We start from the raw sequence: 13,922 nt of genomic DNA, 5'->3' as shown, positions 1-13,922 counted from the left end.
ATGTTTTGACATTTTTTGTAACGCCATCATAAAATAGCTATCGATTACTATTTCGATAACAAGCCAAAGCAATGTCCCTGTGAGGAATCCGCGGCGCTCACTTTGAGAATCACTGAATTAGCACAAAACTCCTTTTTTTATTGTTGAACAGATTTTTGTAATTATTACACCGTCGCCCAACGCGCTGCCTTCAAAGCAGCTTTCAGAAAGAGGATGATTTGAAGGTGGAGTTTGACCCTAATGCGATTGCTTTTCAATTCCTATTCGTTCAAGCATTCTCGAAGGATCATTATAAAAATATGTGACACCCGGTCACACGCACTTAACGGACTAACTTAAGACTTTGCCGCCCGATACTGACATCTACAATTTCTGCGTATATTTTTGATAAATTATAATTTTAAAAAGTCACTTCAAACAATCAGTACTTTTTCTCAAAATGTGATATTCTGTAGTGCAGCGAAAAAAATACAAAATTTGTTATAATAAAATATTGCAGCTCATTTGACCGCGCAGTGACATTTTGTATGTCATTGATTTATGAAACAAAATTTGAAACTGTAAATACTCTATTTTTTTAATTAATCTTTGCCAATTTAATACGAAATGCTTTGCAGATTGAGAGCTATTTACGAGTTTAGGAAGTTTGTATTTAATAAACATACGGTTAACACTGCAGTCTTGCATCAAGTGTATTAACTGTGTAAAATGACCGTGGCAATTCAATTTCTTATATTTTAAATAAGTTTATGTCAATGATAAGGCAAATGTATACAATAGGTTTCAGCAGGAAAAAGTGATGTTAATGATGAAGATGGCCGTCCATTATCACTGATGAGCTCGTTATAAAAAATATTTTATAGAGGTTTCTTAAGGAGACGATCTTAATGAATTCGAGTTCAATTGTAACTGATAAAACAGTTAACGAAAAAATTTCGGCTATTTGTATGCATACATCTATAAACAATTTTGCTTTGTTCTTAAATTATTTTATTGTATAAATGTTTTATTTTTGATAAACCTACTTCTATATATAAAATGTATCCCTAAACGAGCTTATGTATCTCATAAAAAAATAATACTGAAAATTCTTTTTAGAAATAAACAATCACATTAATTATTTTTTTATATAAAAAACGAATAAAATTGCTGCGTATAAAAATCTACAAGGCGTAATAATGGCATAAAAATTACAAAATAACAACCGCCCACAGGGGTAAAGAAAAAAACCGATGAATATTTGAACGCATTACGCGCTTCTCTTTCGGTACTGGAGACTCCTCCCTCGCGTAATAATAATAACAACAAGCGCCATTTTCGCTAACGAGCGCATTTTTCAGGTACACACGGAGAGAAAAAAACCGCTTAACATTAACGAGAAGAAAAGGACGCCCTTCATAACCGCACAGCCGCCGGCCGGGGCAAGTGACAAACAAACCACTCGCGTCACACTGGTGACGACGGATCATTTACATCGTCGATGAATTAATATTTTTTATCGGGCATGCGCGAGACGAGAAGAAAACGAAAGCTCCCCGGGAAGCTTTTGAGAGCTTTTACAATGCGAATTTAGCGAGACGCCCATCGACGCCGCGGACGAAGGCAAACTGAGGCTCCGACCTGCGCCTCGCAGTCACGTGTGACACCCACACAAACACACAGTAAAGACACGCATACACAATAGTAGAATATTCGTTTGTAAAATAGGTTTCAAGTTCGTGATTTTGATGCGTGTGTATCATCGAATTCGGCAAATTAATATGGACTTTAAATTGAATTGAAATGATAAGTAGGTTTTTGATCAAATTACGAAAAGGGCGATGTACTCATAGAGTTAAAATAGACTCATACATAAAACAATCCCATTTGTGAATTGAATGTCCTGGCATTTTCAATTTATTTTATAATTCACATTTTATCAATGTGTACATTGTACTTTTTTTAATATCTAATTACTTAGCTGTAGCAATCTAGATATATATTTACAGATAGTTTGTTGGAATGATAAATTATTATACTTTTATGAAAGCATATTTACGTTGTCCATACCATAAAAATATATATAATATAATATAATTTTATGGTTCAAATTTATTATGTCCATAACTTGGTTTGATTTTTATCAGTAATTTTATTAAAATATCAGTTTTATTTATAATAAATGATTGGTTTTTAAAATTAAATGGTAAGCCATATTTTGACCAGAGAAACTAACATACTTATTAATATATATATTTATATATATATAAAATATTGGGTACATACATATATATATATTTTTAAATCATTTAAATCTTAAACCCACAATATATATTTCCTACATTCGTTGCCAGCAAAATATCAAAATATGTAAAATGTTGGATTGGTCCAATTATTTTGGCACACCACTGTACTGCCATTTCTGCCGATTTTTGAATCATTGTACGCAGATAGCTAGACAATAATAAAATCTGTTTCCACCCTGAATCATCATATTGACTAAAAGATCGAAATCTAGACTCAAAACCATACTTTTTGAATTCGAAACTCGACCACGGCTGCACTAAATCATATTATGAATACCACTTAAATTTCGACTTGGAATAAATAATAATTCAGACGAACTCGCACTGAAACGGAGCTACGCCGAAAATCGACCAAAACGAATCAGCGGCTATTTACTTTTATTTAATCCAAATCTTAAAGAGTTCAAGCAATACCTGCTATTATACAAGGCCAGCTAACTCGTAACGTCATTAAGGAAAGGTATAGACTATTTGTTTAATATTTTTAGAGTACGATAGTTTACGATTACTGATGAACATAAAACATTTAAACTAGATGTTGTAAACATAATATTTTACATTTCTATGGATAAAAAATCTCGTTATGGTTTTTAGGCTTTGAGCAATTATTTCTCTTGAAATACTAGAATCGTTTTGCCTTTTTTTTATATGTCATTCTAAATTTAATTTTGCATTTTATTTTTCACTATATGCCCTTAAGCTTGTGACGTCACGACGAAGCTGAGCAGTTTGGGCTTTATATACAGGTGGTATTAATTCAACCCGATTTTTTAGATTACTTGTAGACTACGTGACGCAGACTACGACGACAACAAACAAGAATATATACTCATAAATAAACGTGAACACTAAGTACCGTACAAATTATATGTTAAACAGACCACTTTAAATGATTTACTGACCGTTTGACAAAAACATAATGCGCTTCTAAAAATACTCTTAAATGGAGCATTTCAAATTGTATCTCTCTATAACTAAAAATATAGATAAATATGATATATATAGTCGAAATTTTGACATCATTCAAATTCGTTGAGAACTTACAATATATTATTGAATATTAATTGATACATAAACATTGTTTTCTCTTTACCATGACAGTAAATTTTTTTTGTTCGGTAACAGGAGTTTTATTGAGAAGAAATCAGGGCTAATCGTTTTCGTTGTCTTACATTGCATTAACATTTTTAATCCATGTAATATATGTATTTACATTTTCAGCGCGCGTCAAAAGCAGCGCAGCGCATTCGCCAGTTTCTCAAACTGTGGGTTCAATTAGTAGTACATATAGTTTAATATTTTAATTTTTCAGTATTATTATAAATGTGAAAATATAACTAGCCTAATAATACACGTAACGACAAATATTTAATTTACTTGAAAAAATATTGACCAAATGCACAAGGTCGTCGCTTTCGAGCACACAATGGACAATATTGCGTTTTATGGGACAGAAATAATGGTATAATTTAGGCGTCACATATAATATTATGATTGTGGAAAAAATCGATTTTCCACATTCACAACACAACAGCGACCTTCCAATCAATCACGTATGCAAACAAAACAAAAAAAAACATCAATCAAATCTGAAAGTCCGGCTAAAAGCAGTGCATTCGCTTCGAACACAAACACAACACCCAAAAGCAGTAGTAGATACGTATAATATAATACTAATACACCATACTGTAAACACTGAGACGTTCGCGATGGGACTACCAGTCGCACGTTCAGAGTCAATAACTAAAAAGGAGCGAACGTTTATATTGTATATGTATAAAGTTCATAAAATATACATTACGGCTCGGATTTATTTATAAAGTTTTTATTATTATAGCCCACATTTAACGTGTCCGACAAAACATGAATTTTAATCCCGGAACGGCGTCACGTGACCGGGGAAACATGCAAAACGGCGTTAATACCACCGGCAAAAACAAGAAAATACGGGACAAGCGAAAGGAATAAAAATAGAAAAAGACAAAATTAGCCGACTATAAATTACAATTATTATTATAGTAGTCACGCTTTGAATTTGCGTTTGTCATACATGGCTCACAGCCCCGCCCCCGAGAGGAAAGCGATTGGTCGAGCGTAGAAAGCGGGAGGAGGTGTATTGCGTAAAGTCAAATTGCGTCGATATTACTATTTTTATTATTTTATTTTATATACGAAACAGTGACACTCGTGTCGATCGTATGATTTAATGCGCGGACCCCGATTCCGTGCTGCGTCTAATAATAAATATTATATTGTCAGATATTTTATATGCGGCGAATACCGTCATATTTTTACGGTTGACGTTAGACTCCCACGCACGCTAACCTGTTGTGCAATTAAATTGTGTACGTTTCCAGGTATCTATTTAAATGAAAATGTTTCATTTTTAATTAGAATTCAGTATAAGCAGTACAATATGACGAAAGTCGCCTAATTGCGACGTGGATAAAAATAGTATATTCAGGTTGACAAAAATTTAATAATAAATGTCAAAACAATAATGGTTATGGGATTGACGCAATGATATTATTTTAAAAACAGAAGTGACAAGATCAATTCTATGCAATTTATGTTTAAGATTTGCTTCTTTCATTGAAGACTAATAGTCCACACAGTGCATCAAAAAGCAGATATTCACATTATTTAAAACCAAAAATATATGAAAATATTTATCATATCACGATTCATGATTCTTGCAATTAGAAATTTTATATTTTTAGATGAGTCGAAAAAAAAACACATACTACATCAAGTACCTTAAATTGACGATGACTCGAATGCTAAAACATATTAATTTTCCGAGGAAACGAATTAGGAGTAGTGGTCTTTTATGACATTTCTCGCATAAAAATGTAATTATTTGTATCATATGCAAGCCTGCCGAAAGGTGAGGGAGAGGGGGTAAATTCCCGGGGCCGTTCCCTTTGAGGGGACAGACTCCGGAAAAAATCATAGCAAGGATATAATGTATAAAAAAAGTAAAAACCGACCTCAAATAATGAATCTGAACTAAACTACAATTGTTTGAGATGTACCTACCTATATTTATAGAATACATACAAGGAGCGGAACATTGCCTTCAAAAGCACCCACTTTCTATGTAGTACTGTACACAATAATCATTATTTTTCAAAAGGACAGATTTTAGTTTTTTGATGCGGTTCCGTTTGTGTTAAAATTTGTTTGCAAATTATTGTTGACTTTATTGCTTTTTGAACGATTAAAAAATATTAGACATGGGAGAAAATATTTAGCGGATGTAAATTAGTAGCAGTAAATTTAGGTATTCGATCTAAAAATTCAGAATCAATACCTAAGAAGCAAAGAAATAATGAAAAATCAACAACAGCACCAGCTGAATTATATAATTTTATATATGTACTGTATTATCGATAATTTGACAACTGGAATAATGCAGCAAAATAAATAAATAATATATTCAGTTCCATGTTGTTATTCCTAAAAGAAAATCTAGAAAAAACAGTCTCGAATCTATCCCGAAAATATTTTTTTTAAATATGTCAATTGAGTAAAATCATATCGGAATACATTTTCACCAGTAAATATATATTTTTACCAGTGAAAATATAAATTATCTTGATGAAAATAGAAAATATAACTGGAAATACACTGGATGTAAATAAATAAATAAATTATTATTTATTTATTTACATCCAGTGTATTTCCAGTTATATTTTCACTAGTTAATTCCAAATACATTTTCATCAGTAGATATATATTTCTATTAACTAAAATATAATTTACCAGATAGGCGCTAACACGCTGCTCTAAAATATCTATGAAATTCAATTTGACAGTTGCGAAACGTCCATCTGCTGTTCAAACTCAAACCTAATCTAGTGAAAGTTCTAAAACTAATAATAGTTTTAGAACTTTCATAAGATCAAGTCCAAAATACAATTCTTACCGATATTACTATTATCTGATCAAAGTATATTCAAACCGAATTTTGGTCAATAGAAGAGCGCAAAAATAATTATCATTTCTCAGAAGGCAAAAATTCACGCCAAAAGCAATAAAATCGCGACGGCACGATTTTATTGCTTTTGACGTGGATTTTCTTTCAAAATCATTTTACAATTCAAATTCAAAAATTAAATCTCTTGTACCATAACGTAGCAAATATTTTTGTCTATATTTAATTCTCCGCCACTATTTGACACATATTGGATCAAATTATGCTGCAAAAAGATTTTACCACACAGAACTCTAGCGTATTGTTAAACACCATTTGAGAAACACTGCTTTAGATACGTTCATTCTATTATAGCGTTCTAAATTAGATGATTAATTATAAAAATCACTCAGCAAGACATGTTAAAATGATGCAATCCTAAGACACGTAAGCAGTTGACGCATCTGAAGATACCCAGAGGCAAACCAAACATACAGCAAGAAGGCTATTGAGTAAATCATCACATAAAGAAATGTAAATTATACTCAAATTAATTCTATCCAATCTACTTTAAGCCGTCATATTTACGACGCCCTTGATTGGCGCTCGGATTCCGGTCACTTGCTACCCTCTACACTTCCGGCCCTGGCGAAGGGGCGAACGCCTTCATCGGGGTGTCGGAAACGGCTTCAGCAATTGCCGGCGTCTGATAACGACGCCAACAAAACATACACACCTGACTGATAGATAAGAGCGCAATTGCACGTTCCACGCCTCACGTCCGCAAAATTGCAGTTTTGACCTCTTATATTATATAACGTCTAATTAACGCTCCAAAATTCGGCTCTATCCGCATAGATGAGATATGTAGATGGTATTGTTAATAAGGAGTCGCCCAAACGTCGATCGTAATATAATTCGAAGGTTGAGTTTCTTCGATGCAGATATGGCATGCATGCGGATATTTTCGCAAAAAAATCGAAGCATACTGTGGGTAGATTAAACTACAACGACTGTGCAATTAAATTGATACTGGAGTGTATATTGTGTTAAAAATTAAAAGCGACAATAGTCGACAGTTCGAAATTGTGAAGGTCTTATGCATATTCGAACGATTGTCTTCCGGACTCGTGTCTGTTTATGCAAAAGTGCGTAGGTGACGTCAATGCAGCTATTATTTCAGTGTTTATATTATATAATACATTTTTCTATGACATGACTATTGACATAAGCATAACTTTGTTAGGAAGTAATACAAATGAAGCCCTTGAATACCTAATTTATAATTTATAGGGCAAATCTACAACAGTAGCCTCTAAAGTAAAACGATAAAAATATAAAGATTATATATTTGGCGCTCTTAAAGTTAAGGAAATAACTTAGGTTAGGTACTTAATATTGTAAGATTTCTGACAAGTAAACCATATTGTAAATACATGAGAATAAAGAATTTGTAAAATTAAAAAAAAAAAAAAAAAAAAAATCTGTTTTAACTGTGATTTTATTTGAATTTTTATTTTTTAAATGTATATGTAATTTTTCTGTAAATATATTTTCTATGTATGTAAATTTATATATATTATATGTAAATAATTTATATCACTATACAAAAAAAAAATATTTTATTAATTTTTGAAATGCTTTTAATTACATTTTTTAAATAATATATAATAAAAACACGTTACAGTTTCCCGATAATAACCGTTATTGCAACGTAGATTGAAACAAAAACAGCACACATCGAATATTTCGTGCGAAGTATATGAATTATGTGTAAAAAATGTCGTGACGTACGCTGCTTTATAGTATTTAGGGGGCCAATCGTACTTGCAAATTAAAACTAGTTTATTATTTTCGTCGATATTATACTAGCGTATGTGACGATCAAATATTTAGAGCGGATCAGGATAACTTGCAAATGGATTGGAAACAAAAGACAGTTGATATCTCTACAAACAAAATAATATATTTAGCCTTTTACTTGTATTATTTTATAATACAAGTAACGACAAAGTTGATGGGATGTGCTTAAATGCTAAGTGCCAAGTGACAGCGTTGTCAAATCTCTACCTGTTAATATAACAGTTACGCAAAAAGATTTTTCTAAATCTTCCATTGTAACATGACAATCATAGACCCAATGCATTAACACCGAGTATATCAGTACAAATCAGACACATATAATATATACAAGTATTAAAAAACCAGACTAATAGTCTGGGAATAAGCGACATAGTATATATAATTAATTATAAACTATTATGTATTTAAATTAACAATCAATATATTTTGTTTAATAATAGCGCATTTTTGTAAATAAAAATTCGAGTACTGCATGGACCTGAACCATCGATCTCTGGATTATCAGACCAGCGCCTTGCGGATTACACAATTCCGGTCTTAACCCTTTGAGGAGTATCGCCGTACATATACGGCGGTCGTCTTTCACTGAAGAAATAAAAATATTATATTTATATAATATTTTTTAAATTAAAATTTATGTAAATAAATTAGAGAGTATGAAATAAATAAGAGAGTATGAAATTAATTAATATAACAAAAAATATTCAATATTCATTTTATAATAAATATTGAAAGCTTCTGTATTGATATAAAAAAATTCACAAAAGTCAAATAATATATAATAAATATGTAAAATAAATTTAAAAAATTTAATAAATTATTAAAACATACTAATATAAAAAACTAGTAAAAAAAACAAAAAGAATCACTCATTTTTTTATTATTATTTACTATAAATTTACTATTAAATAATAATACATAAAGAACAAGAGAAATATTTATTGAAATAGACGTGAAATTAACCCTTTGCGCTCGTAAGTCGACTATGTGTCGACATCGTATTTCAAGCGTTGTACTCGAACGTCGACAATATGTCGACAAAACTTTGAATGCATTTATTGGCTTTGTGTTCAAGCAAATTTTGAAAATTTCAATTTATTAATAGTAAAAAGACTTCTGTTAAACACATTTCAGTAATATTGAATTTTTAACTTATGCAAATAACTCAATAATCTTAAATTTACAAGTGTAAATTTATTGTAAAATTTTTCATCGGAACATGGTCAAAGCGCGCGCTGTTAGGACGGCATCGCGCTAGACTTGACAGGTTTAGGTTGTCAATTATTGCCTTACAACTGATTTTTTCCTTCTAAGGGCATCTATATTTTTATGATATGGGATGAAACGGGATCATATGCTCTAATTGTGCATAATTATTACTTTATATTGTGTGTCTGTTATGAAATAAAAATATTTTTTTTAAGACGGAAAAAAGAGCGAGATGCCGTTATGCTAGCAGAGCTCGCTTACTCGCTCGCACTAATAACATGAGCGATTGACAACTGTCGACCTGGGTACTCAACTCAAACGATAATATTAGTCTCGACACATTTAATATATTTTCGAGCTAGTAAATAGCTAAATTATGTAAAACAGAATTAGTAATCTGTGTTTTAATTATTCATAAATACATATATTGATTTTCTTTTAAAAATTATCCATATAATTACGAATGACGATATAATATTGAATTTTTAAGGACGTGACGATGAATTCGATATTAACCGTGATATTATTACTGTGACAGTAATAGTATGCGTTTATGCTAAGATTATTTTTACCAATTTTAAATCTGGTACAAGTATTTAAAGTTTCAAGTTTTAGGATAATCTTTTAATGTAAAAATTTTTTATGATCAATTTATTTATATTTTTAGAACTGTTTTAATAAATTGAAAACTTAAAAATTCAAAAATAAAGCCACGAGGCCAAACTACGCTGGTTCGCTCTAGGTGTAAAAACGCCTGCCAATCCAAAACAGATCCCCACAAAAAAAAACAATGTAATATTTATCATTTCTGCCTCAAATGGGCAAATACAATACATACGAAAAACTTGTAGAATATTTGTCTAAATATAAAATTTGATCATTTTCACAAAATATAATAAAACTTTACCAGCCCCACCTATTTGTTTTTATGTACGAAAAAATTGGGTGGGGCCTGGTCCCAATTGCATTTATATTATCACCACAGCTGATATTTTTGAGCGCCATTTCGAAATTTGTTAATATGTGGGGGCACCTATTCATGCCATATTTTTAAAAATATTATGGTTCAAATAATTGATTTACAGCCTTAAATTATACTAAAAAGCCATTTTATTAGGCTCAAATGCTTACGCCACCTTTAAATGTCTAATGAGTACTGGCGATTTTCTTGATGACACCTATAGAAGTCATCCGCGGTGAAAGGGTTAAAAGTCTTGTAAAACATATTTTTTTCAGTGAGTTTTAGGATTGTATTACACTTATATAAATTTATCCATATTTAACACTCTAAAGGCGGATGACTCAAATATGCGTCATTGAAAAACTATTGGTAAAAGTCGTTTATGCACAACATAATCAACACTTACACGTTTAATTGGATAAGATTTAAAACACAGTTTGTAAATTAGTGATATCTATTATATATTGTTAACTATAATTACAGCTTACAATCAATAGATGTCGCTTAGCAGTTAGGGCTTAATTTTAATAATAGCGCATTCTTAATATTAAAATGTTTAGTTTGCTGCGGGACCTGAACCGATAGTCTCTAGGATATCAGTTCAACGCCTTAAGGACTACGACATTCCGGTTATACAAGACAATCTAAATATAAAGTTGTAAAATCGCCATGACGCGTTTTGAATGTCTCTCTGTAAAACATATGACTGAAGAATATAGACAAGGTTATTTTGCTCGTGTAACACCATAGACCAGGGGTCGGCAAACCTTTTTTGTGAAGGACCAGATTGTAAATATTTTAAGCTCAGCGGGCCAGGAAGCAAAATTAAAATGAGCTTTATCATTTCTCTCAAATATTCAAATGTATTGCAAAAGGCGTTACGTGGGCACCGAAGATGCTTTCAAATTTAAAGTGCATAACGTCACGGTGAAATACAAAGCAATAGGAGCACCTTATAATGTGATACCTAGCTAGCTCCTTAACTCGACGGTCGGCCGTTCTATTATAGCACATACTTTTATTTTTTTATATGTCAAATCTAACAATTACTTGCAGCCCGGATTAAAATAAGCAGAGGGCTGGATTTGGCCGTAATTTTCTGACCTCTGCCATAGACAGTGAATATATTAAAAAATATCTAATTTAATTTGGCCTTCTTTTTCGTATTTTAAATATTCCTATCCTAAGTGCATGTAAACGCAGGACAAATACCCCCTGGATAGATATATCTCCCATCAAAACTCCCCTGGACATTAACCCCCTGTACAAATAATCCCCTGTGCAAATAACCCCCTGACAAATAGCCCCCTGAAAATTAACCCCCCGTGTAAATAACCCCCCTGACGATTAACCCCCGCCACGTATAGAGATAAGTATTTTATATAAGTTGTTATTATTTATAATAAATGGTCATTATTTTAATAAAATAATGTTTAATACGAATAATCAGTATCAATACTAATTTATTTCATTCAGCAAAATACAGAATTTTTAAAATATCAATAAAACTAACACATTTACGAAGAAAATATACGTATTGTATATTTTGTACCGGTGACCGGTGCGAGCAAAATTGTTATAAAGAGTATTAAAAAAATAAAAAATATTATTAGGCTAGATACATATGTATGTATAATACAGCTAAACTTTGGTAATGGCGTCAGTATATGTTTTATTAAGTATAATAGAGCGTCACGAGACGTGTTAAGTAATATCTGTATTATCTTTATACGTGGCGGGGGTTAATTGTCAGGGGGATTATTTGCATGGTGGGTTAATTGTCAGGGGGTTATTAGCACGGGGGGTCAATGTCCAGGGGGGTTTTGACGGGGGGTTATTGTCCAAGGGGTATATTTCCAGGCGGTTAGTGTCCTAGAACCATATTTCCTAATCTAGATTCTCCTTTATATATGGACCTTCGCTTTAATTTATTTGGAATCTCATTATCGGCAACTTAGCGTCAAAAGTGTTAAATTTTGCTTTTAAAAATCATTGGTTATATCGTCAAAATGTATCCTTTTGCTTAAAACATATGTGCTGATGTGTATATTGTTTGTGTTTTATTTATTGTAAGGTGCATAACAATTTTTCGTATTAAATGTGTTTTTAAACGTTATTATATGTTGATATATGTTTTAATTAACTAACAGTATATTTTTTTATTTTTTATAATACGTTTATTGTAATCTGATTTTCTATAAAGTCTAAAACTTGTTAATGGGAATATATTAACTATTTACCAAGAAAAAACAACAATTAAAAAAACTAAAAACTAAGGTTTTACTAAGAAAAAAAAACAACAAGTAAAAAACTTGTGCTCTTTGTAATTTTAAATTTTAAAATTTTATTGTAACCATTATTTTTTTGTATGAACGCAAATTGTTGATCGATGTTATGAGCGCTAAACGCTATAGAACGAGCGCGATGCGCAAGATAATAAGCGCATTGCGCAAGATAATAAACGATAGGTGCAAAAAAAATACAAACAGTCCAATATTTTAATTATTCAGAATTCATATGACATCTAGCTATTTACAAATTTCTTAATGGTTATAAACCCCTGCCGCTACAGCACTCAGCTGTTTTTTTAAATAATTAATTTATTTGTTTTACCGCGCATTTGATTGCGATGGACGAAAAATCATCTAAAAACATCATTACATTTACCTTCCTATACTATGTATACCTAATACTATGTCATTTTTTTTTTTTGTGAATAGTAAGTACAATTCTTCGTGAACACATTTCAATAAATTATTCTTTTCTAAGTTTCATGGTTAACGTTTTACAAATTATTTAAAAAAGTACAATAAAAAAAGTTATTTTCCGATTAAAGTATTTAAATTATAATATATTTTAAATATTTAATTAATTTTTTTTTAACTAAAATACTGACAAACTATCAATCTTTCGCTGTATTAATTTTAATTTGTAAAAAGATTAATCAAAACATGTTTTATTTCATTTTTACTTCCATAAATTGAACATAAAAAAAGTCTCGAAATTAAATACGAGCTGGCGCTACCCCAACCAAAAAAAAAATACGAGTGCAAAGGGTTAACTCACTCCCAAGTATATACTAACAAATTAACAAATGTTTACTAAATAACTCACTACTCAAATGTATTAGTATTAGACAATAATAATGCAAGAGCGAAAAACTAGGTTTTAACACGAGAAAATCGTATAGGCACGAACATAGCATACTCACAACACTTTCATATAAAACTCCCACAAGACGAACTTTTGCACTACTTAAGCTTCAGATTTGCTTCTTTTCGACAGAGTTCCTCTGAACTCGCACCAAGCGAAGCAACGCTGAAGCAGCGACCGAGACTAATAAGACAAAAAAATCAGCCGCTTCCCTCTTCACGTCAACCCTGGTCCAAATACGAAGTTTACCAGACTTTCTGACTATATGAAACACAGAATAATAATTTATAAATGAATAAAATAATATTGGTGTAACACGGTACAAAAAATGTATTTCATAAAAACACACTAGCATGCACAAATTTTCGTTCAACTAAACGTATGGGGTAAATTAAATATGGATGCCGTTAATCACAGACTATATTTAACCGACCTGCCTGTATCAGATAGCTGTGTATTCAGGTCATTGCAACATTTACTCCCCGATAAGGATAATTATAAATCAAAATTAGCCAGTTTCATCGCATTCAAAGGT

The 13,922-nt window shown here is 31.2% G+C and overlaps 1 protein-coding gene across 8 annotated transcripts in view; it reads right to left on the bottom strand.

The window, feature by feature from the left end:
* LOC148237527 (E3 ubiquitin-protein ligase ZNRF2) overlaps positions 1–13,922 on the bottom strand; it is a 129,140-nt gene that overhangs the window by 23,841 nt on the left and 91,377 nt on the right. For 2 of the 8 annotated variants that reach the window (XM_088181884.1, XM_088181886.1), the window contains exon 1: positions 1,474–1,609. The exons of 5 other annotated variants lie outside the window; for them this stretch is intronic. The gene's annotated coding sequence lies outside the window, so the exon portion shown is untranslated. Of the gene's footprint in view, positions 1–1,473; positions 1,610–13,922 lie in introns of those variants that run through there. One more of the 8 variants, XM_088181885.1, reaches the window with a different exon arrangement.

Source organism: Plectrocnemia conspersa, unplaced genomic scaffold (genome assembly GCF_051122295.1).
Source record: "Plectrocnemia conspersa isolate PC_06_02 unplaced genomic scaffold, ASM5112229v1 ptg000002l, whole genome shotgun sequence".
Taxonomy (NCBI): Eukaryota; Metazoa; Arthropoda; class Insecta; order Trichoptera; family Polycentropodidae; genus Plectrocnemia; species Plectrocnemia conspersa.
Note: the sequence above shows the minus strand (reverse complement) of the source record. Positions and strands in the feature narration are given on the sequence as shown.